We start from the raw sequence: 24,592 nt of genomic DNA on the forward strand, positions 1-24,592 counted from the left end.
TGAATAATGAAGGAATTGCATTATACAGAAAGAGTACTTTGTGCTCAATAAACAGAATATCCATTCTTTGCAAACATCCTTGAATATTTATATTGATTAGGCCATGAAGTGCTCTTCAGCCATGTTGGTGAGTATAAATTAGTGTTAGTTTTCTGGTGAATAATTTGATAATATCTATCCAATTTTAAAATGCAAATACCCTTTGAACCAGTACCATATATTAAAAAGTCTCTCCTTCCCCCATGAATTTCATTGGCACCTTTGTGATAAATCAAGTGATCTTCTATATGCGGGCCTATTTCTGGACTCTATTCTGTTCTGCTTATCTGTTATCTATTTGAGCACTTTCAATTATGATATGGAGCTTCACATGGATCTAAGGAAAGTTCCTTTTCCACAATATAATTTTTTTCTATTGTTCTATGTCCTAGAACTGATTACTCTATAGAATAATAGATTTAGTAAAGATTTAATGTTATGGTAATACAGAGAATAATTTTGGTTTTGGCAGGAAGATTTTTACCATATTTAGAAGAATATTCTAGAATATTTGTGTGTCTGGAGGCAGGGGGTAACATTTTTTTAAATTAAAGGTACTGCCACTTAGCTTTTTTTTTTTTTTTTTTTTTTTTGCGGTACGCGGGCCTCTCACCGTTGGGGCCCCTCCCGTTGCGGAGCACAGGCTCAGGACGCACAGGCCCAGCGGCCATGGCTCACAGGCCCAGCAGCTCCGCGGCATGTGGGATCCTCCCAGACCGGGGCACGAACCCACGTCCCCCGCATCGGCAGGCGGACCCTCAACCACTGCGCCACCAGGGAAGCCCCACTTTGCATTTTTATATTGTTGTTCAATATTCCTCTCCCCTCCCAAACTTCCTGAAGGACACTGAAATCATACAAATATGTTGCAAGGAACACTGAAAAGGTGACTTTTTTTTTATTAACATCTTTATTGGAGTATAATTGCTTTACAATGGTGTGTTAGTTTCTGCTGTAGGTGACAGGTTTTGAATAGTACTCAGGTATTAGAAGCAAAATATCTTATAAAACTAACTTTTGGGGCTTCCCTGGTGGCACAGTGGTTAAGAATCCGCCTGCCAATGCAGGGGACACAGGTTCGAGCCGTGGTCTGGGAAGATTCCACATGCCATGGAGCAACTAAGCCCGTGCGCCACAACTACTGAGCCTGTGCTCTAGAGGCTGCGAGCCGCAACTCCTGAAGCCCAGGTGCCTAGAGCCCATGCTCTGCAATAAGAGAAGCCACTGCAATGAGAAGCCCGTGCAGCACAACGAAGAGTAGCCTCAGCTCACCGCAACTAGAGAAAGCCCGTGCACAGCAACAAAGACCCAACACAGCCAAAAACAAATAAATAAATTAATTAATAACATTAAATTAAATTAAAAAAAAACTAACTCTTGGTTTGAGAAATTGTCGCTGTGTTCCATGGTGCTGAAGCAACTGAATATACAACCATGTGGAAATGTAAATGGACAAGACTCAAACTCTTCGTCATGCTAAGGACTCTAGCAAAGTAGACTTATTTGTCCATTATGCAAATAGGAAGAGGAGAGAGCCAAGAATCCTCTTCTGATAATGTTTACACCACTTGGGAACACAGGTGTCAACTACAACATTATCACCAGGACAACAAATAAGACTATCCTTACAAACAATAACAAGTAAAACAGGTATCACTGAAGGTTATGTTCACATGACATGGCAATTATTTTTAAAATCTCTAGCATCTACAAGACTCCTTTGCTCAAATAATAATTCCAATGATAGATTTATATTAGAGAGAAGAGAATGAGCTGGTAACAGTTATGAATATTTGTACAAGACTTCATACCACATAGGAAACAAGAGTGGTGTCCTTGTGAGAGTACACATTTACCACCTTCCTCATCAGATCCCTTGACCAAGTTTTAAGATGAGGAAGAATGCCTCTCCCTTTGTAGCTGCAGTAGAGAAGAAACATTTTTTTCATCTCTTTACTAGACTTTTTTCTATATTTTCAAAGTCCATCTCTGAAATATCATAAGTTAGCATTAAAAGCAGAACACAGACCTGTGGGGCTCAGGTTTAAAATGGAAAAATGGATTGTTAGGATTTGACTTGACAGTAGTGAAATAGTAGGAATTCATCTTCCACATTACAGAAGAACGAGAGTCAGACTGACATCAAACTTCTTATCAGAAACTCAGGTACTAACACACGTGAGGAAACAGATACCAAGCTCTTTGGTAACATGATTATAAACTAGAATATTGTATCCAGACAAACACAATTAAGTGTGAAAGTAGAATGAAGACATTTTCAGACATGCAACAACTTGGAACATTTATTTCTTAACATGCTCATTTTGGGGAAGTTGCTTGAAAATATTTTGCAGCACAACAAGGAGGAAAAAAAGGGGAAGACCAGTGACCCAGGAAACGGCAAAATAAATCAAAAGAGCAGGAAAGGGAAGTTCCCAACATGATTTGCCGTGGAGCAAGATGAAAGAGCAACCAGGAGAGATTGGAGGAGAATGTGATGCCCAGGAGGGAGGGCAGTAGGAAAAAAAGGGGTGGGGAGGAGAATGGTAATAAGTGATAGAATAACAATATAATGAAATAATTGGGAAAAGTTGAAACTAAGCAAACAGCACAAAAGACCCAAAAAAGAGTAGAAATACCAGAAAAAAAAAAAAAACCTACACAATTTAAAAAAGGAAATGAAAGCATAGTGTGGCCCTTGGTTTCAAAGTAAAGACAGAACTACCCCTTGGGGATAAAAATTTCGTGTTGGGAGCATAGTGGCCCATCAAACTGAATGGACAAAGTCCATGTAAATTACAGAAGGCCTTCAAAGCTGGACTCAGAGATTTGTGCCCACAGTCTGATAAGCACAGAGAGCCATACTGGTTCTTGAGGAGGAGAATGAAAAGATAAAGGCAGCACTGCAGTGATGTTAGCTGGCAGGAGGAGAAGCAGGGAGCCAAAGGATAAGCCTGTTGCAATTTTCCAGGCATGAGGCGGAGGAATAAATGGACAATAGAGGAGGAAAAGAGAACAACCAGAAAGGCATTTCCAACAAGGACTACAGGACTCTGGTATCAGGAGTGGGTAAAGGCTGGGGATAGTTCCAGTGATTTCTGGTCTGTGAACTGGGAAAGCGGTGATGGCTGTTATCTAGTGTTGCTGTTTTACTATTATGCTCATTCTTCTCCTCCTCCTCCTCCTTCTATTCCTCTCTCCAAGCTGACATTAAGCTCCTTTGACTGTAGAGACTAAAGCCTGTGTTTGTTTCCTTGACGGCAGCACTGGGTCCTACAACAAGAGTCACTCCACTGGTGCTTGTGATTGTGTGACTGTAGGTGGTGGTGGTGGTGGTGATGGTGATGATGATAACAATGATGTTTCAGTGCCTTAAAGACAGTGGGGAGGAGGAGTGACTTGGGGCATAAAATAATGATGGTAGAATTAGAGCTTCTGAGAGATATCAGCTCCTATTGGAAGTTCAAAGAAAGTACTTTTGAAAATATTGCTGTTACCTCTGTAGTGAAATACCTTCATTTTTCCTTTCTTTAGTACCCTTTACTTAAATCCATCTATACAGGGATCCCCTGCTTTTCCAAACTTTGCTCTATGCCACTTCGCTTTTACGAAAGACCTACATTAGTACCTGTTTTCACTTATTAAAAGAAATCTGAAAAAGATTTTCACTTCTACAAAACAAGGCAAAAATAGTGTTCAGTGCTTGTTTTGCAGCGAGCCATTATAGAGGCAGCGCACACCCTAAGCAGTAGAGTAGCACTGCCAACCTCCTTCCCCGGTAACTACATACACTCAGCATCTCAGCATTAAGCCTCCATGGCTTTGAGCTGTGTCTATGAGCACTTGTGCTTTATCTCAATTTATTCTGTGCATCCTTTAGCAAGAAGTGTCCTAAGGTAACTGCTTCTTTGCTTTACGTCATTTTGGCTTATAAAAGGTTTCACAGGAACACTCTACTTTCAGAGAGAGGGGAAACCTGTACTTATGTAGAAATAAAACCAACCAGTATTGGAAGATCTAACTACAGTCAAACTTACTTCCGTATTCTTCTTTCATATCCTTTTTTGACTGAAAACAGACTCTTTTAGGAAGCAGAGCTATTTAAACAGGCTGTGCCCTGGGAGTAAGGGTCTTTCACATCTTGTTTCATTCTTCTTTCTGAAGATTAAAAAAAATGTTACTCTCCGGGCTTCCCTGGTGGCACAGTGGTTAAGGATCTGCCTGCCAATGCAGGAGACACAGGTTTGATCCCTGGCCAGGGAAGATCCCACATGCCGTGGAGCAACTAAGCCCGTGCACCACAACTACTGAGCCTGCAAGCCACAACTACTGAGCCCGCATGCCACAACTACTGAAGTCCATGAGCCTAGAGCCCATGCTCTGCAACAAGAGAAGCCACGACAATGAGAAGCCCGTGTACAGCAATGAAGAATAGCCCCTGCTCGCCGCAACTAGAGAGAGCCCGTGAACAGCAACAAAGACCCAACACAGCCAAAAATAAACAAATAAATAAATAAATTTATAAAAAAATTAAAATGTTGGGACTTCCCTGGTGGCGCAGTGGTTAAGACTCTGTGCTCCCAACGCAGGGGGCCCGGGTTCGCTCCCTGGTCAGGGAACTAGGTCCCACATGCATGCCGCAACTAAGAGTTCGAATGCTACAACTAAGGACCCTGCCTGCCACAACCAAGACCTGGTGCAACCAAATAAATAAGTAAATAAATATTTTTAAAATAAATAAATAAAATAAAAATGTTACTCTCGCAGAAAGCACTAGGTGGCACTTGTGATGTATTCAATAGTTGCCTCAGATCCTTTTTGGAAAAGGTTTGGTAGGGAAAAAAAATGCAATAAATATTAAAATGGGAAAATCTTCATTATAATAATGAAAATCAGTATCTTATGATTGTGTTTACTGTGTTACTGTGTATGAGCAATATCTTTATGCAGTATTTGCATTTAAAATCTGGGCTTTGCTTCCTTTATAAAAACTGCAAGAGGGGAACCAGCATTTCTATAGTATGTGAAAACCCCAAGTCACTAAAATAATAAACAAGGGGGTAATATTTGATTTGCAAAAAAACTGACTACAGGTGTTCTTTGAAACAGTCAGTTTCTCTATTGTATTTAAAATATTTTAATCTGTAACAAAAGATTATAAAATTAAGTTTTCCAAGATCCATCTATTATGTAAAGCAAAATAAATTATCACCAATTTAAAATAAGGCACTATAGATTAAAGGTTTTTTGAGTAATATTAACCAAAAAAATAAATAAATTTAAAGCTGATGTTTTAGGACTTTTTTTCTTTTTTTACCATCTTTAAACTGATAACATAATGACTTTAAGCAAATTCACTGTCTTTTCTGGTATTTGGCAGTTCCTATTTGGCAAGTTGCTTAATTATCTCATGGTCCCACTTTACTATAAAGAGATTTCAAGTTTTTTTAACAGAAATGTAGGTTGAGAAGGTATTATTTCAAGTAGAAAATACTGTTGCTCAATACCATAGCAAAAACAGTAGTCTGTGGACCCTCTCATGTTATTGCATCTTTTCTCTACCTATTGTCTAGGTCTTCTCAGTAACCATTTTATGGATTAGGTTCACTCATGGCCCCATCTCACTTTTCTATCCTATTCTTCCCTTGCCTCATTTTCATTTCTTATTTTAAATGTACTTTTCCTTGCTTTGTAGGATAATTTAACACAATGCAATCCTTTTGGAACAAGACGGGTTATAAATAAATTAATAATAATGCTAATATGCTGTCTTGTAATTGCACTAATTTGTAGGTTTGAGATGAAATTGACATTTTGAAGGTAGTATCTCATGTAGTAGTAAACTCAGCATGTCAGAATTCAGAGCTAAATATGCAAAACTGCACCAGCACCGAACAAATCTGGATTTCAGTGTAACAGCTGAGTTTCTTTGGTTGCAAATGATAGGAATGGATTCTGGCTAACAAGCAAAAACGGACTTTAACAGAGTACTAGCCAGGAACTCATGGGATGGACAGGGGGCTAGAGGGCCAGACCTGGACACAAGACAGGAATGAGGACAGGCTCCTGGGGTCCAGGCAGCAAAAACAACTTACAAATCTTGTCAAGGTGCTGCTGCTCCAATGTATACTCACACTTTATCTCCCATCCTTGCATGTCCCTAACTCAAGGTTAAAAGTTCTAAGAGTCTAGATTGTTTAATGTGTTCTGCGAATTCACAGATTTCTAGTACTACAATCATGGGAAATTTAGTATGGAGTAAAGGCTCTGTTGTGAAAAGCTGCCAAAGTAGAAAGAAACATAAATTTGGAAAAATAAAAATCCCAGGAGTCCAGTTGCCTTCCCTTGGGTCACATGTGGCTCCTTGGTTACACTGGGATGAGAAATATTGATTTACATCCCTACCAAGATTGTCCACAAAAGGGGAGAAGTAATTCCCCAATAAGAAATTGGGGTGTTCCTGGGAAGGGAGATGATTGCTGGCCACTCAAAAAACAACCTAGGTGCACTAAACTACAGGAAGAGTAGATTGTTAATTTCTGTGTCATATTGTAGACCCCTGTAATGGGTTGAACAGTGTCCCCCCCCTCCAAATTCATGTTCAGGAAGGACTTCAGAATGTGATCTTACTTGGAAATAGGGCAACTGCAGATGTAATTAGTTAAGGATCAAGATTAGATCTTACTGTATTAGAGTGAGCCCTAAATCCAATGAGAGTGTCCTTATAAGAGACAGAAGAGGACACAGAGAGACACACAGAGAAAATGTGATGCGAAGATGGAAGGAGAGATTGGAGTGATGTGCCTATCAGTCACAGGATGCCAACGATTGCTGCAACCACCAGAAACTAGGAAAGAGGCATGGGAAGGATTCTCCCTCAGAGCCTCCAGAAGGAATGAACCCTGCCAACACTTCCGGCCTCCTGAATGGAGAGAGAAAAAAGTTATTTAAGCCATTCAGTTTGTGGTAATTTGTTACGGCATCCTTAGGAAACTAACATAGCCCCTAAGAACAGTTTTGGCAAAACCCTAAGTGGTAAAATGCATTGACTAAGCACCATGAAAGTAGGTGCTTAGTAAATGCATTTTAATGAGAGTGAACAAAAGTCTTTTTTCCTATTTCAAAAGAAAATAAATCTACGACCACAAAGAGCTACTGAATACCTCTTATGCACCAGGCACTGTTCTAGGGGTTGGAAATATAGCCATGAACAAATTAGCAGTGAACAAATTAGGTAAGCTCATGGAGCTGCATTTATAGGGGAAACAGTTAAACAAGTAAACGAGACAAATTTTGTCAAGATCAGGACAATGAAGAAAGTGAAGCTGGATGCTGTGATATAGAGTGATATACAGGAAGTGAGGAGTCAGTACAGATTGGGTGATCAGGCAAGGAGGAGAGAGCTGAGACCTCAATTATGAAAAGCCAGATGTTCATGACCCAGAGGGAAGTATTCCAGGCAGAAGGGACTGAGAGAACCTAGAGCTGAGTGACAAGCGACAAGCGAAAGGAGATGAAAGGGCAGATCTAGGCAGAAACAGATCACAACTTCTCTTCTAGATATGTCACGGAAGTGGAGGATTTTAAGTAGGAGAATAACATCATCTGATTTAAATATTTACAGTCAGTCCGTTTGCTATGTGGGGAGAAGACTGTATGGGCTAGAAGGAGCAGGGGTCACTTGGGAGACTGTAGAATTAGGCCAGATGAGAGGAGGTGGAGCTCAGATTAGGGTGGGAGAGGGATGCTGAGAAGTGGACTAATTCTGGGTATGTGTGAGGCGGAGTTTGACAGGACTAGTATGTATTAGTTAAGTGCCTTCTCTTGGTCCAGTATTGCTTGAATTTCTATAAAAGACACAAAAAAATATTATTTTACCAAGACTCTAATATCTAGGAGTTTTGCTTTTAATTGGACAGATGTGTATTTATCTGATATATTTATAAAACATATAGAGACTCAAAATGCTTCAGAGTGTGATAGAGGCAATAAATGTAGGAAAGAAGGCTCCAGTGTGGGTAAAGTTAAGAAAGAAAACTTCATGAACTTGAGATGGGCCTTCAATGATACATAAGACTGAAGGAGAACATTCCAAGTTGGATAAGCCAGGAACAAAAGAGAAAAGTGAAGAATGAACATGCACTATTTGGGGTAGGTGAATAAACTAATCTGATTGGATTAGAGAGGTTGTATACAGTGGATAATGCCAATTAAATAAGATCAGTAGAGTGATAATAGATGATAGAACACTTTGAAATCCAGGATGAGTTTAGATTTAATCTCTCAGGCCAAGGCTCAGCAAACTTTCTGAAAGGGCCAAATAATAAATGCTTTAGGTTTTGCAGGTCATAGGGTCTCTGTCACAACTACTCAACTCTCCATTGTGGTGTGAAAGCAGTCATAGACAATACTTTTTAAATGAGTGCAGCTGTGTTTTAGTAAAATCTTACAAAAACAGGTGGCAGGACAGATTTTGTTCTTGGACTAGAGCAGCAGAACAATAAAACAAAACTGGTGTTTTATCAATTTTTAAAGTAACCGTGTAAAGGTTCCGGGCATTTCTTACTCAACATCCATTTCCCTATTCCGCCTTCCTCAGAATTTCCAGACTTTCAGTCAGATGTCAACTTCTCTCTCATGTTTATCAAGAAGCTGACTGAACTCCCAGCACTAGAGGAGTGGTCTCAGATGGGTCTAAATTCATTAGGTCATACCATTCCTCTTTCTACAATGACTGGATCATATAAGCCCCAGCTAAGCCACACAGTGCATGCCATTTCTCAGGCACACATGTCAGTACAGGAAGGGCATCTGGGCTAATTTTGTCCAGTAACACATAATGTATCCTTTACAGTAATGGGCTTCTAGGAAAGAAGCTTTTTCAGTTCTCTGGAAGAGCCACCATAAGGGATACTTCTTCCCTTTCTGGGCAGAGTGATATATAGATACGAAATTTGAATTTCTGGATTCATTTTGCCACTCGGAGAGAAGCCAGTTTTGGAACAAGGCTGACAAGACTGAAGGCAGAGCAGAGAAAGGTAAAGAATCCAGGTCTTTGAGGACATGGTTGAACTATTAAATCAAACCAACCCTGAAGCCTATACTACCTTGGACTTTTTAGTTCTATTAGCCAGTAAACTACACTCATTGCCTAAAAATTGTCTGAGTTGAGTTTTTAGGTACTTGAGATTAAAAGTATTCCACTGTCTTAGAAAAATAATATGGAATGGGGAGACACTGAAAAGAGTTAGACCAGGTGGGAGACTAGGTCTGCAGTGATAAGGCACAAGGCAACAGTGAGAAGAAGAGTCATTGGAAAGAGAGAATTGATGTGTGAGGCAAATCTATATCAATACAACCAGAATTCTTACACTCAATAAAAGGCTAAGGGGAAAAATTTAAGGAATATAGTGAGTGAAAGTTTGAGCCCACTCCCAAGGAAACAGATGTAAAACATAAGAGAAATGGAAGGTTGAAGATGAAAGAGACATTTATTTGAAGATTCAGCCCAATCACAGTCCAACAGATGATATCCGCTAGCAACAAAAGATGTAAAGCCGTAAGTATTTAAAATATATAAAGTACTCACTCATCACAAAACGTACAACCAGGTTCCATAAAGCAGTGTGTAAAACCATTAAGTATAGTAAAAAGGAAAAAATAATAAACATCTGTGAAAATAAGATAAACTAGTGAGAACTGTTGGGTTATTTTTTGGAATGTAAGAGGGGTCATTAAGAACCAAAAGGAAGTGGGTAGGCTTACTGAATGACAGATTGGGAAAACCTTATTAGAAAGGGTAGGACTGATCAAGCCATTCTAGTTATTGACTTTTTCATCTATTTTGGCCAGGGGACATTCTGTCAATAGAACATGAAGCCCACTGACATATAACTTCTGGGAGCCTCAGTAAAATAATAGGGTAAACAAGGGAAACAGATAAGAACTGCTGGAAGAAAGAGGCCTAGCAATGATTCATACAAAATCACTAAGCCTTTTCATATTTCAGTGATGAAAAGGTAACAAGAGACTTTTGGTTTCTAGTCCAGCACATAAGAAGCTTGGAAGTTGCTGCTCCAACCTAACAATAAGTAAAAGGCAAAAATCAACACATCTTCTTAGACCCAAAAGAGAAGTGAAGTCACAGGGCAAAATGCTGCTCCCAAAATTAGAGAGACCAACAGGCAAATACTGAGAATCACAGCTCACTGGAACAGCAACCTCTGTGGGAACCAGCACCGAGGTAGGGAAACCTGAACTATGATTTACAAATTGCTGGAGGCTCAGTGTGGAGAACTCTGAAAACTCAAGGGGGCCCCAGTCATTGGGGGCTTCCACATATTTGTGAGTTTTACCTTCTGGATCTCCACCAGGTTCTCACAGTAAACACTGAAGAAAAATCCCACCACAACCTGCTTCCCCACCATGCTTCTGGCAGAACTATTCTGCAGGAACTATTTTGGAATAAACCAGAACATTCAGTTCCTAACAAGGTCTGCCTTCAGGAGAAACTATTTAACCAGAGCCTAACCTGGTGGGGTTTTATCAGAGCCTAAATGGCCTAGGGAGGAGAAATACCCAGTTCAAGCCCCCTCTAGCCATCCTGCTCCATCTCAGCGTATCGGTGGGGGGACTGAGAAGCACATGTGAAGTTCACAGTCCAGAGGCACAGTCTCACTAAAAGACTGAGACTTAATCATAGAACTATAAGACACCTCCCTTCCTCCCCCACCCCCCCACAAACCCAGGCTCCAAGTGGGCTCCCACCAACCTAGGCTCCTGGCTGGGCCCAGCACCAGGCCGACTACCAAAGACCAGGCTTTTGACCCAACCCAGCACCAGGCCAGCTCCTATAACCCCAGGCCCCCATCCCACCTCAGTGCCGTGCTGGGCCCCATGGATACAGACTCCAGATAGGCTGCTACAGACCCAGGCTCCTAGCCCACCCCATCACTAGGCCAGCCCCTGAGGCCTTACCCTCAAGGCTGGCTCCCAGCTTGCCAGGCTTGGACCCAGGCTTTCAGTCTGCACCAGAACCAGTCTGGACCCACAGACACAACCTCTAGGCTGGCCCTTGAGGCCCCAGGTGACAGGATGCCTCCTATAGCCCCAGACTCCAGGCTTGCCCTAGTGCCAGGCTGGCCCTGTGGCTCCAGCCTCCAGGCCAGTTCCTATGAAATCAGGCTCCCAGTCCATCCCAGTACCAGATAAGCCCCATACAGATTCAGATGATGGGTCCACCCACTGGTCCTTTGCACCTGGTTGGCTCCTGTGGACCCAAGATCCAGGTCTGCCCATACAGACCCAGGTCCCAGGCCCATCAGTGCAAGACTCAAGCACCAGGCCTGCCCCAGTGAGCCATCATGGACCCAGACACCAAGCTGATGCCCATTTACCCAAACACCAAGCCTTTCTACCTACTGACCCAGGTACCAGACCTGCCTACCCAAGGAATCCAGCAGCAAGCCTGCCCATAGACACACCAGATGATCCACCCAGAATCTCTGGATAGGCTGACAGGCTCTGCCTGTCAAAGTCAGCCTGTAAAGACTGGAAGAGGTGACTACCTCCTCAAAATCACAGGTACCAACGCAAGGCCAGAGGGATCATGAATAATCAAAGAAACACAACTCCACCAAAGGAAGCTATTAAAACTCCAATGACTGACCTTAAAGAAATGGAGATCTATGAACTGTCTGACAAATAATTCAGAATAATCCTCTTAAAGAAATTCAGTGAACTAAAAGAAAACAATTAAATGAATTTAGGAATATAATGCATGAAGAAAATGAGTTCAACAAAGAAACAGAAACCATAAAGAAAAAAGACAGAAATCTTAGAGTTGAAGAACACACTGCCTGAAGAATTCAACAGTTTCAACTGAGTTGAAATAGACTCAATCAAGCAAAAGAAAGAATTGGCTAACTAAAGGGCAGGTCATTTGAAATCATCCAGTCAGAAGAGCAAAAAGAAAAAAGAATGAAAAGAAGGAAGACAGTTTATGTGAATTATGAGATACCAATAAAGAAACAATCTACACATAATTGGAGTCCCAGAATGAGGAGAAAGGGAGGAAGGAGCAGAAACCTTATTTAAAGAAATAGTGACTGGGCTTCCATGGTGGTGCAGGGGTTAAGAATCCCCCTGCCAATGCAGGGGACACAGGTTTGAGCCCTGGTCCAGGAAGATCCCACATGCCGTGGAGCAACTAGGCCCGTGCGCCACAACTACTGAGCCTGTGCTCTAGAGCCCATGAGCCACAACTACTGAGCCCATGCACCACAACCACTGAAGCCCGCGTGCCTAGAGCCCATGCTCCACAACAAGAGAAGTCCCTGCAATGAGAAGCCCACGCACCACAACAAAGAGTACCCCTGCTCGCCGCATCTAGAAGAAAGCCTGCGCGAAGCAACGAAGACCCAACGCACCCAAAATTTTTTTAAAAATTAAAAAGGAAAAAAAGAAACAGTGACTGAGAACTTCCCAAATCTGAGGAGATGTCTGGACATCCAAATTCATGAAGCTAATAGGTCATCCCAAAATTTCAACCCCAAATGATTTTCTCCAAGTACATTATAATAAAACTATATAATATCAAAGACAAAGAGAGAATTTTAAAAGCAGCAAGAGAAAAAACTTCTTCGCATATAAAGGGTACCTGCAAAAGGCCATAACCAACAGATTTCTCAGCAGAAAACTTGCAGGCCAGGAGAGAGTGGGATGATATATTCAGAGTATAAGAACTAGAAAATCTGCCAACCAAGAATACTTTACCCAGCAAAGTTGTCTTTCAGGAACGAAGCAGAGATAGACTTTCCCAAACAAACAAAAGCTGAGGGAGTTCATCACCATTAGACCTGTGTTATAAGATATGCTGAAAGGAGTTATTCAAGCTGAAATGAAAGGATGCTAATTAGTAACATGAAAACATATGTATGTAACTGAAAGACCCTCAGTGGAAAGAACCTACTATAAGAATATAATAATTGTAGCAAATATTTATTGACAACTTACTAGTGCAAAGGTACTGTTCAAAGGCATTAATTTATTTAATTCTCACAGCAATTTGATGAGGTAGTTACTATAATTATCCTGATTTTATAGACGAGAAAACTGAAGTACGGAAAAGTTAAGTCACTTATTCAAAGCCACGCAGCTTTCAAGTGGCAGAACTAACAGTCTGATGGAGGCAGTCTGGCTTTGGAGCTTCTGCACATCGCTGCCACTTCCAGAGCCCAGGTGGGGAGGAGTCAGATTCAGGAAAGACTAGTGAGCACAGAAATTAGTAATAATGAATGGGTGATATGTTTTCTAAACTTTAATGAATTGAATTATTCTGTGGTTTTTCAAAGAGGCAAAATTAAAATTCTGAGCAATACTAATAAGGAAGATTGTAGGGTGATAGGGGAGGCGAGCTGTGTTCAATAGTGAAGTGTTTTAAATTTCTTTTCTTGTCTAGGAAGGAGCCAGAGATTAATTTCAGACCTTGGGTTTTTTTTTTTTTGGTTGTTTGTTAACTTTAAATACATGTGTTAATAAAAAAATAAAGAAAATATTCATGAAATTTACTGAAATTCCCATTAGAGAATTAAGTAAATGAACTATGACACACATATATAGAATAATATAACCCAGTTTAAAAAAAGGATGTGTGAGTTGAAATGGAAAAATATTCTCAATATATTGAGTAAAAAAAAAGAGGTTATAAAATATTTGCATTTTAATAAACATATATGTGCTTTTGAGTGTGTGTGTATATATATACGTATACATGTTTCTGCATATGTTAACTGAGATTGTTTCTGTTGTCGTTACTGAATACTTTTTGTTTTCTACTACATAAATGTTGGTACATTTTTTAAAGTGTGCACACATACTGTCCGTTATTATAATCAGAAAAGAAAAAGAAAAGGTTGTGATTTGGGGGGAAAAGAAAAAAAAAAATGTCATGTTTTGCTCTGTCTGGCCATTCCACTATTTTTGGATATTTTGTCCCTATTGACCTCAAATAGCAGTTTATATGAAACATTCTTTGTGGATCAGGATTCTCTGTGTTACTAGAAATACTTATAGCCTTCAACATCACTAAAAGCAAACAAAGAAAAGCATGGTTGAGGGAGGGGAAATAAGACAAAAATGCAAGCACATCTTGACATGTAGTCCAACCCCAGGTGCGTGATCAAGGGGAGGAGGGACCCAGGCCCGGGCACACAGGCTGACGTCCTGCTCCAGCAGGAGAGCTTGGTTTTTTCCTCAGATGACAATACCAATGATTGTGGCTAGGGAAGGAAAACTGCGTTGAGGAAAAGAATGGCTCCCTATGACTAGAAGTTTGACCAGTGTGGCAGTCTCACCCTACAAGTTGGCTTTAGCAGCACAATTGCTCTCACTCAGCATTTTGGCACATTGGTTCATTGTATCCTCTACCAGACGTCACGCCCAATCAGACCAGTTTGTCCAATGATAACTCTGACAACTGACTGCAGCCCATATTATCATGTCTGCTACCATGAACCTCCGCTGTCCCCAACACACAGAGACAGACTTGTGCCCCCTCCCCCAAGACTGGGCATCCTTATTCTTATAAACGGAGCTCCATTGAGTACTTACAGTATTCAGGGAACTGAGCTAAATGCTAGGAACCAAAAACAGGGGTTTATAATCTGTCAGGAAGACATACACTAGGGGCAATTAGGCTCTTACAGGATAGAATTAATTTAGTTTGTGAATAATCTGGTTTGTTGGTGTTCCTATGAAAATATGTGGGGTAGCCGAAAGTGGCCCTCCAGAGATGTCCCTGTCCTAATTCCCAGACCCTGTGAACATGCTATCTTACACGACCAAAGGGACTTGGAAAAATTACACAAAGCAAATGTGTGTTTAAGTAAAGGACCTTGAGAAGGGGAGATTATTCTGGATTACCCAGGTGAACTCAATCTAATCATATGAGTCCTTAAAACTGTGGTCAGAGGGAGATGTGACTACAGAAGGAGGGTCAGGGAGATGCAACATTGCTGGTTTTGCGTATGGAGCAAGGGGTTCCCAAGCCGAGGTGGCCTCTAGGAGCTGGGAAAGGCAAGGACACAGATTCTTCCCTAGAGCCTCCGGAAGAAACCTTGACTTTAGCCCTGTGAGGAGGATTCTGGACTTCTAATCTCCAGAACTACAAGAAGTCTGTGTTGTTTTAAGCCACTGTGTTTGTGGTTAATTTGTTACAGCAACAATAGGAAACTTATACAACATGCATAATACGCATATTTTCCCAGGTGGAGTAGGACCCGAAAAGCCTACAAAGGTTCAGTGGTCCTGAAGCGCACATTAAGGGCTACGCAAAGGCCAGCTTCCTCACAATAGGAACATCAGCGAGGAAGCCTCACTGAATGCCTCTCTACTAGAGTTGGGGACTGCAAGGGAGGCAGAAGGTCCACTCACACTAAGCTTCCCCTGGGCCATGGGCACATGCTGACTCCTGGCACAGGACAGGGAACACTACTGAGGATGTACCCAGGGCGTGATGGTGCCACTCCTAAGTGATCTAGTCCTCATGCCCAGGACAGAGCTGTAAACTCTAATTGACCGGAATTCTTTGTGGAGCTGACAGAAATGCTGTAACTCAAGGGTTGTTCAGGTTGAGGTTTATCAGCAGGGAGGGGACACTGGGAATTATCATAGCGCACCTGGGACTGTGAAGGAAGTGCAAGGGAACCCAGGCCTACGATTCTTGAAGGGAAGCTAAGCAGGGCCCTAGGCTGCTACAGGGACTTTGGAGACACACAGGATCCTTGTGGCCTGCTTCAGTGTCGAATGCTAACCAGGACTCCACATCATGGCACAGATAAGAGCCCAAAGGCAATGACTGTAGGAGAGAAGGGTTTTGGGGAGATCCAAGATGACAGGGCCTCAGATTTTTGGACTCACCAGGGCAGAGGGCATTTGCAAGTGGCAGAAATGAAAAAATATCAGGCTGTGCCTTTTTACTGAGAGGCAGACTAGGGGAAGGCACACAAAGCAGTGAGGAAGGAAGGGGCCATCTGCCTAGCCCGCCAAGGCAACTGAATCAACCCTGTCAGTTCCCCCTCACATCCAGAGGCCCATCCAATCCTAGGCAAGGCTGCAGGGACAGCAGTAACACTTCTTACCATGGAGAGTAGGGAAAGCTGCTATTGGTGAGCAGCAGAATCACCCCTTGGGCCCACCCAACTAGCAGACTCACTTGATGAGAGGGAAACAGGCCCTCCCACAAAGGGTGGTGCTATTCTGCACAGGGTAACCTAACACAAGTCACACCTTTGAAAATGGACTATTTTTTTATCAGTAGAGATGCCTCCTTTGTTGGGACAATTGTCAATTAGATCATTTGACTATATGGAGAGTATCCTAAAGGCTTGGCTTTGTTAATGCAAATCTTAGTCCCCACTATGTAACAGTTGGAAAGTGGGGGCCAGAAGCTTATTCTCATCAGCTTGAGATGACATTAAGGATCCTACACAGAGGCCCTATGACTCTGATTAGATAGAGCAGAGTATACAACTGAGCCAAGTCAATCACAGGTAGGCCCAACTGGATATCTGACACAATCCTGGAGGCAGGTGGAAGACAGTAGACAACAGACGTTTATAAAGCAGTGCAAGAGCTGGAACCCCAAATCCAACAGCCAGTTCCAAAACTGAGCCAAGAACCTGAGGGAGTAGTCCGGTACGGAATGCCAGAGCAGGGGTTCAGATATGGGTTATCTTCTAGGAATTTTATCAAAAGATCACTTTCTTTGAAGTAGTTGGTTTTTCATTAGAGCTGACGTGGAGCTGTACAGTGACTTTTAACTCAAGGACATCTTAAAGGCCCTGCTAGACATTTGACAAACATGAGTATATCCCTGCTAGACATTTCACAAACATAAGTATATCCCTGCTAGACATTTGGCAAACACATAAGTATCCCCCTGCTAGACATCTGACAAACATGCAATAAGTGTAACCACAGCATGATTACCAGTCATTAGTCGACACGTCCTGCATTTGCTCGCTCTTCTCAAGGCTTAAGGTCTCATCTCTTCAGTATCTCTAGGGGAAATATACATTGACTTTAAGATAATTTATATTTCCGTTAGCTGATACTACTCTATCTTCTTTTTACCACATTTGATAGATTTTTATCTCTGTACATTCCTACTTTATTTTACCCTGCATTGAGGATTTTTGGATCTAGACTGTAGCAGGAGCTATAGAAGCATTCTTCTCTGTGCTGGGCAGGAACTTTCTACACTTTGAACCTACAGTGGGGCTCTAATAGCATTTGGAAAATGGTACAAAGAATAACAATTTTGAAAGACATTTAACTTTTAGAAGAAAATGTAGGTGAATATCATTATGACCTTGATGCCAGTGAGGATTTCTTAAATAAGACACCAAATGCACAAACTATAAAAGAAAAGATTAGTAAAAAGCTGTATTTTAGAAAATAACATCTCTGAAGAAAGATAAGAGAAATTATGATTGCTTCTCAAAAACTGAAGCTTTAAGAGATGATGAAATGACTGCACTGGGGTTTTGCTACATAATCCACGATACAATAAATATATTGGTTTAGTTACTGAATGTGCCAGAAAATTACTTGACCCAGTTTTACCCCCAACATGAACTTTCTGACTGGAATTTGCTAACGGCACTACAGCGAGGACATGGTGTACATATACGAGAAAGGAAGACGGTGGTCAGTTTTATTTTGTTTTGCTTTTGTCCACAAACCAAAAAGAAAGGGGTCTCATGTGAGAAATATGTCCTGATAGGAAAACCGCTATTGAGATGGATTTCCAGAGGAAGTTACCAGACTCAATGTGCCCTTTTTCGTATAGTAAGAACACATTTCTCCCCATAGAGTACCGAGACTCTGGAAATTTTTTCTGCCCTCCTCTGAGACAAATATTCCTGCCTGCCCTTGAAACAGATTTCTAATTTCTAGTTTATTCCCTAAATGAGTAGCTCTCACTTAGAAATTTGCATTAGAATCATCTGCAGAATCTTAAAAAAAAAAAAATGGGTTTTGGACCCAATCCCAGTGATGTTGATTTAGTAAGTCTGACAGGGACCCTGGCATCTATACTTTCAAAAATTATATTCCCCAAGTGATCATTTCGCAATGCATACAAATGTTAAATCATTATGTTGTACACCTAAAATTAACATAATGTTGTAGGTCAATTACGCTTCAATTTAAAAAATTTTATTCCCCAAGTGATTCTAGTGTGAAGCTGACTGAGCACTGTGACAGACCTTTGGGCTCCTGACTATGATTAATCGTTCTACTTTTTACCCTCTGTACCTCAATTCTTATGATCCTGCCCCATGTTATTCCACCTGTTTGTTCACATGACTCTCCTAGGTCCTTGATCAGTAACCTATGCACAAAAATCATACTGAACAAATAATGTGTGGTGCAAGCAGGTAGCCTGTTAGCACCAAATCGCTAGCATGTACAGGCATACCTCGTTTTATCGCATTTGGCTTTATTGCACTTCACAGATAATTGTGCTTTTTACAAATTGAAGGTCTGTGGAAATCCTGTGTTGTCACATGACGGTTAGCATTTTTTAGCAATAAAGTATTTTTTAATTAAGGTATGTACATTGTTTTTTAGACATAATGTACATTTGTATGCATTGCACACTTAACAGACTATAGTGTAAACATCACTTTTATAGGCACTAGGAAACCCCAAAGTTCATGTGACTTACTTTATTGCCATATTCTCTTTATTGTGGAGGCCTGGAACCAAACCCACAATATCTCCAAACTATACCTGTAATAATAGTGAAATGAGAAGATGAGAACATGCTGAGAAAGAGAAAGAATGATGGAGTGCTTGAAAGCACATCAAGACTGAGGATTAAAAGAGGAAACAATGGAACAGCTCTTGTCAAATTGGAGGAAATGTCTAAACTCTAACCTCCGCCCTCTATCCTTTTATAGAAATTACCTACAGCATAATCCCTGCACCAGCTGGCCCCTTAGCAACAGCTTCCCATTGGTCGCCTCCCCTCAGAGGGACTTATATAAAGCTTCTCTTATTTCCCTTTCCAAGAGTGGAGGAGACAAATTTCTCTTCTTCAGGTTACTCTGTAATTACTTTCATGAACCCTCTACATTTTTGAACTAGCCACTATGAAAAGTCATGAAGGTTTTTTCCCTCCAACCTCTTCACACAGGCTAAACTCCCTGTAACAGAGGTCATGCTTCTTTCCTGCTTCCCACCTTCCAAAGTTAGCAGAGGAATTTCGGACAAACAAGAAAAATGGTCATTCCTTCATACTCTAATTTCTGACACACATGGTTGGATGAGTGAGATTAAAGTGGCTGAGAAGAAAGATTCAGGGAGATGCTTCTGAATTTCTCTGGGGTCACTGCCTGGGTTTGAAGATTTCTAAAAACTGTTTCAATTGCGCTCAGGGATAGTCTCCTTTTGCCTCTAAAATAAACAATTACATTCACTATGGCAAATATTGGGCTTAAACATTTTTTTCTTTAAACGAAATTCACATTTTATTTAGGTTGAAATAAACTATACAAAATTGATTTTCTTCACCAAAAATAACAGCAATATTTTCTGTATTATTCCTAGATAAACCACAAAACACTTATTTTTGTGGCTTTTCTAGGTTTTGCTTGTAAATCAAGATGAGGCAGTAGATACAGTCATGGAAAAAGACAGAAGAAAACAGACAAATCAGTATCCATGGCCTCTGATCCTGTCTTGACCATGAAACAGAAGTGTTCAACATATACCTGCCAAAAAGCTTATGAAGATGTAGGCTCAATAAAGGAATGCAAACAGCAACAACCGGATGTGGAACAAGGGAAGGTTCTTCCATTCAAACTTTAACTTGTTCCTTTAATTTCATTTGATAAAGACAAAGTCTAGGGACTTCCCTGGTGGTGCAGTGGTTAAGAATCTGCCTGCCAATTCAGGTGACACAGGTTCGAGCCCTGGTCCGGGAAGATCCCACATGCCGTGGAGCAACTAAGCCCATGTGCCACAACTCCTGAGCATGCGCTCTAGAGCCCGCAAGCCACAATGACTGAGCCAACCAGCTGCAACTACTGAAGCCCACATACCTAGAACCCGTGCTCCACAACAAGAGAAACCACCACAATGAGAAGCCTGTGCACCACAACAAAGAGTAGCCCCTGCTCGCTGCAACTAGAGAAAGCCTGTGCGTAGCAACAAAGACCCAACGCAGCCAAAAATAAATAAATAAAAAAGACAAAGTCTACACTAAAACTCTTGTTTGGTGAGCTCACATGTTTCTCTTACAGTCTGATAATTTTCTTAACTGTCCTTTACAGATTTTCAACAGCATACTTAAAACTCCTACCATTCAAAGGTCAGTCATGAGCTTCATGGTAACGTTTTATAAAATGTATACCTCTGGGCTTAAACTTTTAATAGTAGCTCTTTGTTTGACAAAAACTATTATGTTAAAATACAAAATCCTTGACCAGTTACTGAGGCAACATATGAAATTAAATTTCTAAGACTTTTCTAAGAATTTTATCAAATGTTAGCATTACTATAAACATCTTGTCTCCAAAATGTTGATGTACACCCATGGGGGAGGGCTTGAGTTAGGCCGTTAGAAGTAATAAACCAGACTTGAGGATATAGTTAATAGTGATATTAGCTATAGGCTATAGAAGCCTAGGTGCCAATTAATACTGCACTGAGAAAACTTACTTTCATCAGTTTTATTCTCCAAGAACAACTGTCTCCAAACCTAGTGCCCAGGCCTCTTTCTGACCTAGTCTGGGTAATGTTCTTGTAGTTCAGAAGTCTTAAGTTCTCTTTCCTGTTTCAACTTTTTGGAATGGCTTAGGGAAAGCTTGCATAGAAGTTAAGGTAAAAGGAAAGTCGAAATAATTTTTGGAATTCTGAGGACATTTAAATATTTGTAGAATTGATTCTTGGGACATTATCACATTTATGCTATGTCACAACCAATGATAATTCCTCATGATTTGGCTTTTCCAGCCACTGTCAGTCACAAAACCATCTGGTTCCTCTGCTGCTACACAGAGACTTGAGTTCTGATACTTCTCCTTCAGCTACTTTTTTTTTTTTTTTTTTTTTTTGCGGCACGCAGGCCTCTCACTGTTGTGGCCTCTCCCGTTGCGGAACACAGGCTCTGGACGCAAAGGCTCAGTGGCCATGGCTCACGGGCCCAGCTGCTCCGTGGCATGTGGGATCCTCCCGGACCGGGGCACGAACCCGCGTCCCCTGCATCGGCAGGCGGACTCTCAACCACTGCACCACCAGGGAAGCCCCTTCAGTTATTTTTGTTAATAGTTGAAAGAAGCAGCACAAGAAAGAGCAGGTGTTTCCGTTCTAAGTTCTCTAAATACAGAAATTTCATAAACATGTTTAGCTGGCATTCCAAGAGTTGGTAGGTTAACATTTACCAAGTGCCTACTATGTGCCAAGCACTGTTCCAGGTACTGAGGATACTATGGAAATCAACACAGATAGAGTGCCTGCCCCTTCAAGGAGGGAAGGACAGTTGAACTCCTGAAACACATACTCTACTGGAAGAGTGCTTCTGAGGTCTGTGCTTAATTGTTATGCTGAGGATATGATAGATAACCTTTTTTTGAATTAGCTATTTACTCAAAAGTTCCACCCAGGTTTTAACTAGAATCAGCTAAAGAACTTCTTACTCCAAAGTCAAAACTAAATCTGAGGGTTTTGCCACTTCCTCTTAATATCATACAAAATTTGTTAGTTCTATGGTGTTTCATCTTAGACATAATTCAAATTACAAAATGTTCTGCACATTTATAAGATTCTTTGTTGAGTGACTGCCTATTACATAAATTTGTGAGCACATTTTTAACTGAACAGAGTAGCAGTAAAAACAGGAGTATTTTTTGTTCGTTTGTTTTTCATTCCCATTTACCTGATCTCTAACCCCTTTACAAAAAAAAAAAGATCAAAACAAAACCACAAGTATCAAGCAGCTAAATCCTGAGACAAACGGGATGGGCTCCAAAGTCATCATCTTGCTATTGCATGGTTTCTCCACCCTTTCTTATCTAAGTCACTGATTTAACTTTCAGTTTCATAATCTAATTCCGGTTTCATTGTTTTTCTGCTTAAAACTTCTTAAGTGCTGGCCCAGACAAAAGCCCTTGCCTACGTAACTACATTTGAGCCTTACCTGAAGTCAATAAGATCAATAACAAGGTGAGATGTTTAGATTCTATTTTCCCTCACTGCTTTTGTAAGAATATATATATAATACACATATTACATGTGTATATAAAATCTATATATATTTATTTTTACCAGTTTATTATAAAAGGATATGATGAAGGAACATCCAGATGGAAGAGATGCATAGGGCACAGTATGGAGCTTCCATGCCCTCTCTGGATGAGCCACTCTCCAGGTACCTCCATGTGCCCACCAACCCAGAAACCCTGTGAGAATATTTTAATAGCAAATTGAAAAGGGGAAAAAGTTATTATGTATTTACAAAAACACAATATTAAATTAAAAGATAATTTTCAGGGTTTTATCTTGACAGATCAGAAATTAAAATAATTATAGCATTTAAAATAACAAACAGGGCTTCCCTGGTGGCGCAGTGGTTGAGAGTCCGCCTGCCGATGCAGGGGACACGGGTTCGTGCCCCGGTCCAGGAAGATCCCACATGCCGCGGAGCGGCTGGGCCAGTGAGACATGGCCGCTGAGCCTGTGTGTCCGGAGCCTGTGCTCCGCAACGGGAGAGGCCACAACAGTGAGAGGCCCGCGTACCGAAAAAAAAAAAAAATAACAAACAGAAGCCATAGTTTCAGAGAATGTTTATATAAAGATATAAACCTGGGCCAAGTGAAAAGCTGGAAAAAATAAGAAATCCAGCCACTATAAAAGAGCTATACCACAGTTGCTTGTATCAAACAGCTTCTTGTGGGGGAAGAAAAATTTTCCTTTCCCTTCTAGGTTCCTTCCACTGGTCTAACAATCAAATTAACATAAGGAAGATTAACAAGAGAAAAACAAACAAATTTAACTTCATACATACCTAAGAAGAGAACAAAGCAGGCTGTTTACATACCTTTTTAGAAAAAGAATCAAACATTTGTGAAGATTTGACAAAACAAAGGGGTTTTTGCTTGGGGTAGCAAATTAATGAAGGAGTAACAAAGTTTGTTTATACACCTTTCCCGGACTCAAATTCCCTATCTCAATGCCTTTCATCCTCAGGGCATACGGAGGATACCTTCCTATGGGAGCTTTGTTTTCTGCTTTCAGGGGAAAAAAGGAGGGTCAGAGTGTTCTTATACAAGCTGTTTCTCGAGTAACTTTAAATCAAAATAATCAATATGCCACCTTGGCATTATTTGGGAACGGCCTGCCCCAAGCCCCATCATTCCCATTGAATACAAAGAAGGTATCTTGGATAGCTGGCAGGCAGTTATGTTTTATTCAGTCATTCAAAAACCATTTACGGAACAGCTGCTGTATGTCATGGAATGCACTATTATAAACGCTAGGGATACACAGATTAACAAAAACAAGGCCTTAGCCTTGTGTAAGTTCATATATGGCACTGTATCAGTGCTCTTAAATTGTTCTATTTTATAGGTGGATTTTGTACACCTATCTGGTTTAATACTTAGCAGTGAATTTTAGAAACATATTTACTATTATGGTTCAACACTTCCATATAGCCAAAATATACACTTTATGACTTATTTCAGACTTTTTCCTGATAAAATACATACACATTTTTTGGTAGAAATTTTGGGAACTTTTCTACACAGAAAAAAAAAGTGTATTTTTATCACTCAAAGATAATTACTATTGGCATTTTCTTCTAGAATTTTTTTATACATTTGATTTTAAGTAACAGAAAACCCAACTCAAACTTGTTTAAACAATAAAGAAAATTGATTGGCTCACCTGAGTGAGAAGTCCACAGGTTGACTGGCTTCAGGTGAAACTTGATCCTACAACTCAATATGTCATCAAGGACCCGTTTATTTCCTTCCCTCTGCTGTGCTTTCCTTTGTGTCTGCATCATTCTAAGACTGGTTCCTCTCATGGTCCCTAGATGGCTGCCAGTATCTTCCTGGCAGTAGAAAAGAACGTCAGCATTCTCAGCAAATGTTCTAAGAGCAATTCTATCAAAACACCTTGGTGCCAATGCCCATCCTGACTCAATGATTGAGTCCAATGAACAGAACATACTGATTGGTTAGCATAGGTTAGTTACATCACCTTTGAAGGCGGAGTGAGATTAGCTTCTCTGGAATCATATGAATCTCTAATGAGAAATTGGTACTGACAGGAAGGGGACAGGCAGTTTTAAAGAAACTAGAAATCATTTTAGACATATTCAAACAACACATTTTAAGTCACTCTAAACACTTGTACTATTTTATCTTCCTCTTCTTTACTCATCTTTGATTAGACTCTATGGATGGCCCAGAGTCCAAATTTTTCAAGGGAGATCATCCTCAAAATTTTGATACAGAATATTAAATAGGTATTGAAAATTATG

The 24,592-nt window shown here is 40.7% G+C and overlaps 1 protein-coding gene across 1 annotated transcript in view; it reads right to left on the reverse strand.

Moving 5' to 3' along the window:
• LOC113631423 (uncharacterized) overlaps window positions 1-24,592 on the reverse strand; it is a 114,066-nt gene that overhangs the window by 87,656 nt on the left and 1,818 nt on the right. The window lies entirely within an intron of this gene.

The sequence above is a fragment of the Aethalodelphis obliquidens genome, unplaced genomic scaffold, assembly GCF_003676395.1.
Source record: "Aethalodelphis obliquidens isolate GAN/ISIS:26980383/991018 unplaced genomic scaffold, ASM367639v1 scaffold2, whole genome shotgun sequence".
Lineage (NCBI taxonomy): Eukaryota > Metazoa > Chordata > Mammalia > Artiodactyla > Delphinidae > Aethalodelphis > Aethalodelphis obliquidens.